The sequence below is a fragment of the Mesoplodon densirostris genome, chromosome 6, assembly GCF_025265405.1.
Source record: "Mesoplodon densirostris isolate mMesDen1 chromosome 6, mMesDen1 primary haplotype, whole genome shotgun sequence".
Classification (NCBI taxonomy): domain Eukaryota; kingdom Metazoa; phylum Chordata; class Mammalia; order Artiodactyla; family Ziphiidae; genus Mesoplodon; species Mesoplodon densirostris.
In genome coordinates, this window is record NC_082666.1 from 38,402,951 (window position 1) to 38,410,936 (window position 7,986).

Here is a 7,986-nt window from a genome sequence, read left to right on the forward strand (position 1 = left end):
GACAGTGGAAGAATATGATTTAAGCAATTAGATCAAAGGACTCAGCTGGGAGCCAAGGTCACCTTGACTTCTGGCCTCCACATTGGCTTTAGTGCCCACTGAGTTTCTTCATTGTGTAAGCTGTGGTCACAGTGCATCTGCTGGAAGGCAATGGGGGTGCTCCTCCTGCCAAGGCTGCTCTTCTCAGCTGAGGTTCGTGCAGGGCGGTGGTTTGAGATTTTTTTCTTTTAGATCCCACACATTCTGTTTTCTTGGACTGGGAGAGGAAGAGGCAGGTGGACAAGGCTGTTCATAATTGCATTGCATTTCAGGACATTTCCAGTGGTGGTGGTCTTAACCACAAGTCCCTTTCAGACACCCCTACCTGTGAACTTCTGTCAAGAGGTCAATATTTTAAACATTGTTTGGGGCTGGTATCAAAATATGTTATAGTTCCTCCCAAGGAGAACATTCTTTTCTCTTCAGGTACCCCTTTGATTCCCAGGGTGTCACCCCAGTGCAATAAATACAGGCTGGCTCCTTAAAAGCCCCATCCACCCCCAGGGAGGTGGTACAGCTCCTCAGAAGCCTTGGGTGGAAGAGCGATCCTTTACTTGATCCTAACTGGTAATGAGTCTTTTCAGTCTTTTCTCATCACTAGTACCTCCTACTATGTGACAGTCAGACCAATGGTGGTAAAAAAGCTTTTAAAAAAATGCTTAATTGATGTGTACAAGTATTCATATATTGGTAAAAAACTGATTGAGACTTAAAAAGGATATATATATATATATATATATATATATATATATATATATATATATATTTACTTAAGTAAAAGAAAGTGAGCACATTTTTAAAAGTATTAAGCAAATAACAAGACAGATGGTACATATATGTTGGAACTTGTGTCCGTGGTGTTGAAGCAGCAGAGGTTTGGGGCTCCTTCCCCAGAGTAAGGACAGCACAGGAGCCCCCATTGTCCTGGTCTGATCGGTGTGTGAGAAGTCCTGGTCACTCCAGTGCACTAAACAGGTACTGACAGTCGCACATTTATTTCAGTGTAGAGTTGTCTCCAACAACACAGGTTTGAACTGTACAGATCCACTTATACTGATTTTTCTATAAATGTGTACTACAGCACTACACAATCTACAGTTGGTTGACTCCCTACATGCAGAACCACAGATACAGAGGGCTAAACGTAAAGTTATATGTGAATTTTCAACTGCAGGGAATCAGGGTTCTATCCCCCACATTGTTCAGATATCAACTGTATTAAAAATTCAAATAGTAGCATATAGCCATGGCTAGGATAAAAGTTCACAGTATACTGAGGAAGGGTTCCTCACAGAGCAAAAATTTTCCCAGGCTTCCACAGCACAGGAAGGTGAGTGAGCTGCAAGGGCAGGGAAGGCCCAGTCCTGGAGACTGATCAAATATTTTCCAAGGATCAGCATTTAAACATTGATTCTTTTCCTCCCTCTCTCACTCCCTTGACTATTTGTCTCTCTGTACTTACTCTTTCTCTAGCTTAAATAAGAGGGAGAGGCAGAGTAGACTGAACTTTTTAAGACCAAGTAATCAGCATTTTCTTTTCTGCAGTATCCATTTGTTCACCAGCACCTGGTGTCTCCTGGAGGGTCCAGCTGAGCGAGGTCCCACGGCACCACCTGGATCCCTATCCCAGGCAGTCTTCCCCTAGTCAGTGGGTGAGCCTTCAGGTTGATCTATCTCTGTTTCCAGGTCAACTGACAAGTGCCACTCCTCCTTCCAGAAGTTAATTTAAAACATAAGATCTGACTCTGAGGATTTGATCATAAACACAGCTGAGAACAGAGGCAGGTCTCAAGAGAAACCAGTTTTGGTGCAAAACCTCAGAATCAATGGCAATGCCTCAAGGTCAGGTCAGAGCTGAGCCTTCTCTTCTCAGCCTCGCACTAAGAGAGTGTCCGGGTTGTGACCAAGAAGAACCTTAAGCTTTCTTTTAAGACCATTTGAAAATAAATAGAATGCAAGGATTCATCCTCTGGGTGAGTACAGAGACTGAGAAATGTGGCTGACAAGTGGGGTTGGAAATGTGGAACAAAGAAATCACAGAGTTTAGACTTAATATAACATTAATATTGCTACCCCAGTTTTCTTTGGTTGGCATTTTTTGGGTATTCTTTTTCCATTTCTCTATTTTCCACTGTCTTGGTCTGATGCACATTGAACATATGGTGAAACATCACGAATCTGACATTATTCTTGTCCTATCTACCTGCCAACTAAGCCACATGAAGTAAACTATGTGCCCCCAAATGCAGCACAGGGCAGGGACACCGTAATGATGAGTGAACATGAGGGGGTCCCAGAAGACACCACTTGAATTATCATGTTTGATCTTTTCCCAGTCAGGTCTTATGAGTGGGAGGATGATGCCAAATGATAAAGTTTGGGTGTTAAAACTTGATTTAAAAAATAAGAGTGGTTAGGGCTTCCCTGGTGCCACAGTGGTTGAGAGTCCGCCTGACGATGCAAGGGACACGGGTTCGTGCCCCGGTCCGGGAAGATCCCACATGCCGCGGAGCGCCTAAGCCCGTGAGCCATGGCCACTGAGCCTGCGTGTCCGGAGCCTGTGCTCCGCAACAGGAGAGGCCACAACAGTGAGAGGCCCGTGTACCGCAAAAAAAATAAATAAATAAGAGTGGTTAACTGGAGCTAACTTTTTACCAAGTGTGGTCTGAATATACTTATATTCCAAGACTCTTCCCAGGATTAAATTCTCAGTATTTTAAAGTAAATATTTAATAATTAACTGTCAAATGTTAATGGGCATCTCTCATGATTGGGAGAGTGATTAACAAAGGGAACAGAAACCTGCAAGTCTGGTTTTCAAGTGTTGCTTGCTGGGACTGTGACAAAGTTGTTATTAGTAGAGCCAAGGGGTCAAGTGTATGGGCTTTGGAGTCAGACAGACATGGGAGGTAATCTCAGGTCTACCAATTACTAGGCATGTTAGTGAACCTCCATAAGCATTAGTTTCCTCACCCTCAGAGTGGGGGAAATAATTCTACTTCACATAAATTTTAGAAGGATCACATGAGAAAATGTACATGGTCTACTTTAAAATTGAAACCTCCATTCATCTGGGTATATCATTCGGGAGAATGAGGAGTCAGGCTTTGAAGTGAAGGGGGTGTTTTGTGATTTATAACAGAGAAGGCTTGCATCCAGAATGTTCTGAGAATCATAAGAGATGAGTAGATAACCCATCGGAAGAATGAGCAAATGAACTAACAGCCACTTTTCAGGGGAAGATGTCTAGGTGGTCAATGAAGATATAGGAGGAAGGGTGTTCAACCTCGCTGTATTGGGAAATGCAAAGCAAAACAATGGTGGGCTGTCATACACACTCATCAGGACAGCTAACATGAGAACTAATATGTGTGCATCAGAAGGCGCATGCAAGAATATTCATAGCAGCATTGTTAAAATGACCATAATCAGGAATTGCTTCAGATGCTAACAAAAGAGTGGATAAGAGGATTTTTTAATGTAATGAAATATTATATAGCAATGGAAATGAATGAATTACAGCTACATACAGCAAGATGGATGAATCTCAAAAGTGATAACTGAGCAAAAGAAGCTAGACACAAACACATAAGTGAGATTCCATGTGTGTGAAATTGACAAACTGCAGAATAAAACCCAAATTTGGAGATGCGTATTTGGTGTTGGACAATCAAAAAGAACAGGGAAGTGATTACCTTAAATGTCAGGGTGGAGGCTACTTTTGATGGGGAATGAGGGTGTAATGAGAAAGAGTGTTGGCTTTGTGATAATTCTCTTGGATGTATATTTATGTTTGATAAACTTTTTCTGTATATGTCATATTTCACAATAAAAAGGCTAAGAAAAAGAAAATGCATGTAAAACCCTTAGCACAGTGTAAGTTCTCATTAAATAAGGTAGTTTTGGGTTTTGTTGATATTAATTTAGAGATATGTAATTGGAACTGAAAAACTAGATGAAGCATTTCAAGCTGACAACTTTCTTTCTAGGTATAAAAACTAAGAGTGAGACAGAATGTACCTGGTCCAAGAGTGAATTGGGAGACACAGTTAGGGAGAGGTCTTTTCTCTCTGGTGTTAAGCAAGCCAGAAGACTGCAGGCAAGTGCTATGCCTTGTGAGGCCATGATGAGCAGAGCCTAGGAGAACTACCTCACCTTGGTAGTCAAGAATTTCTGAAGATAAGTACAGCTGTGGCATTTTATCAAACCTCCCCTGGTGATTCTAACCTGTAGCCAGGGATGAGGAACCTGCACTAGTGTTGAAGTGGATGATCGCAGCTGCTGCCAGAGGAGCATCTGTGGTTACCAAGAGAACACAAGATACTCCAGAGGTGGAGCAGAAGGTCCTTCAGCAGACCCCATGATCCAGGGATTTTGTGTAGCAGGCTGAGATGAATAATGGTGGGAGTGGTTGGTCTCCAACTCTGTCTCCTCTGGGTGAGTTTTCCTTAAAGCAGCAGAGCTTCCATGTTCATGAGTAGTTCCTTTTGTCCCCTTCAATGTTTAATCCTGGAATTAGTTTTTCAGAGAACGGCACTGACATCAATTGGCTCAACATCATTTGGGATAAAGCCCATATACTGGATGCACTACCACCAGTTGTTGAAAATATGATTTTCAGACCTCCCAAGAAATTTCGACTTTTTAACTATGTAGGAAAGAAAAGTTACACGCTGTTTCACTGGTATAACAATAACCAAAAATGCCAGCTTATACATTGATGATTCTTTACCAAGACACAGGTGCCTCTAGAGATAAAAGACATGGAATAAATGAATTAAGAGAAACTAATCTTACCTGGGGGATGTGGCCCAGCAAGAATTCCAAGGACACCAGGGCAGGACAGATATATCTCTTCTTGTGCCATGAGTACAGCCTTTGTATAAGGCAATACAATTCAATGCTGATGCAAACACCCAGAGTTAGCATCAGACTCCACAGGTCCCCAACAAGACTGTCCCCCTTTGAGATGCCAGCCACAAGTTCAGGGATTCCCAGGCCACCTGTACTTCTGACCAAATGGCTACAAGTCCAGGACATCCCCATGAGTCCCCTTAGTTTCAATAATTCACTGGAATGACTCACAGAACTTTGGAAAGTTCTATCCTTATAAATATGGTTTTATTACAAAGGATTCAAATCAGGACCAGTAAAAAGAAAACATACATAGGGCAAGATCTGGAAGTGTTATGAACACAAAGCTTCCATGCTCTTTCCCCGTGGAATCAGTGTTCATCACCCTCCCAGCGCGTTAATGTGTTCAGCAACCAGGAAGCTTCACCAAGCTTCAATGACCAGAGTATTTATTGGGATTTTATTATGTAGCCATGATTGGTAGAGTCCTTGGCCACATGATTGAACTCAATCTCCAGCTCTCCTTCCCTCCCTGGAGGTCAGACTGGCTCAAAACCTCAACCCTCTAATTACATGGCTGGTCTTTCTGGTGACCAACCTCCATTCTGAGTTATATTGTTAGGATAAACTCTGGTGTGATCCCAGAGGCTCATGAATAACAAAGACACTCTTATTATTCAGGAAATTCCTAGGATTTAGTCTCCCTCCCAGGAAGCAAAGACAAAGGCCAGGCAAACTCTTTATTATAAATAACAAACTTCATACTCTGGGACACCATGCTGTAGAAGGGGAAAAAGAGGTTGGTGACATCCCAAAGACTGAGCTTTTGTCTAAGAGCCATACATAAGAGAATATTTAAACCAGTCCTGATATCCAATGGGACTTTAAACAGACCAAATGCTCAAATTCAAAATGTTCCATTTGAACTAAAATACTGTTAACTGGCAAGTCTAAAGTGTCTCACCACCACACAGACTGTGGGCTCCTGAGGAGGATCAAAGCAGTTTGGAGGCTATGGAACAGATTAGCACCAACCAAACTTATCCAAAAGATGATATAAATCTGAATAACAGTATAGTAATTTGCGACTAGGAATATTTTGATTAGGTGGTTCAAAATCATTGTACCAACTTTTTGGTGAATGCTTCCACCTGCAAAGCAAAGCCAACATTCAGGGCCAAATTAACAAGAGAATGGTGCTTAGTGACTATGGAATCAGAACAGTGGCAAAATCCCATAACCCCATACATTCTCATTTTTCCCCCTTTTTCTTGCACTCCAGGTGTACTATCACCCTTCTATTTTCATAAAAGAATGCTTTCCTTAAATGTATTGTACTTGTAACATTTGTTTATATGTAGCCTTATTCACATCATACTGTAATTTCTTGAGGACACATCAAAGGTCATCTAGGTTGACCTTTGTAGATTAACAAGTTTCCATCAGACCTGGGGGTTTGTCGCATACTTGTATCCACTTTTAAATTGACTATGACTAGCCAATTCCAGAGCAGTAAATTTCTGAACTTACCCAAAAATTTGACCTGTACACCTTTATACACTGTGAGAGAACTCAGTCCGTTATCATGATTAAAAGTTGCCATTCAATCTAGCCAGAGTTTACTTCTTGAGGCATGTGTAACAAATTGCAGGCATTTATTACATGCTTAGTTGCCTAGATGGTATGTCCTAAAGCTAGAGTCTTTTAAAATGTTGTTTTCTTCACATTTGATTGTTCACTTGAAGCCTTTACACATCTTTCATTGGTGGGGTGTGAATAAAGATTGAGGTTACCTCAGATGGGACTGGAACAGTGGTAGGCATTTCAGAGAAGCTCAAGGCAGGGAGGAGAGAAGCTCAAAAATAAAATGCTACCTCTGCCTTGGGTGGATTTTTTGATTTTCCAAAATTATCAAATGAAAAGGCAGATGTTCCAGAGACTATCAAGCCCTGTGACTGCACATGACATTTAGCTTCAATTAGTCAGCACACATTACCTGCCTTTTATGCTTGATGTTTCAGAAGCACTCTGAGGACTGCTCACCCTTGGGTCTAAAAGACTGGAGGTGGACACATAGATGCCATCCCAGCTGCATACATCCAACCACATTTTATCTACCATCCACACCATGTATGGTTTAGTCAAGATTAGCAGCTTTTCAGAAGAAGAAAAAATTGTTTTTGTCAACTGCCCAGTGGAGCAGACTGGGTGTTCCTTCTGTTTTCTCTCTTGGGAGTGGTCCTGAGCCCTCACATGTCCCATGACAAACATGCCTCAGAGAACAAGTTGTGCTGTGAGCCAGGTAGCATCACCAGAAACTCTACCAGAAATTAGTGTGGGCCTCAGTTAACCCAGCACCAATGCCCCATGTGTAGGTTCCCCTGCACTGGCAGCTGTAAACTTCCTGAGGCTCACAAACTCAGCATGTCCAAAACAAGAATCATGATCCACCTCTCCAAACTCCTTCTCTCTGTGCTTCCTGTCCCAGTCACTGGAACCACCATCCATCTGGAAACATGGAGATCTTTCTTGACTGGTTCCTCCCCTCACCCCCAAAGCAAACTTTCAACAAGTTCAGCCATTGGCCCTCTGACTTTGCTCAAATCTATCCACTTCGCTCCATCTCAACCTCAACACCTTAGTCCAAGCAACACCCATCTGTCTTCTGAAAGACTCTGACACCTTCCCAACTGGTCAGCCACATCCACTGCCCCTCTACCCACTGTCTACCCTATTTAAAAACACAATTCTATTGCTGCCCTTATGGAAGATCTTCAACAATTTCCCACTGATCTCAGGACAAAGATCAGTATCCAGGTTTGTGGTGGTCTGGCCTCTGCCTGTGACTCCTCATCTCAGGCCATAGAACATCCTCCAAATCTTGACAAGCCAGCCCTGCTGGCTTTCCTCTCATCCATGCTCCCTCTTCCCACAAGACATTTGTACCTGCTGTTCCCTCTGTCTGCAATGGAACCATCCCAATACCATTCCCCCTTTTTTTACTGTGGTAAAATATACATAACATAAAATTTACCATTTTAACTAATTTAAATATACACTTCAGTAACATTAAGCACTTTCACATTGTTGTGC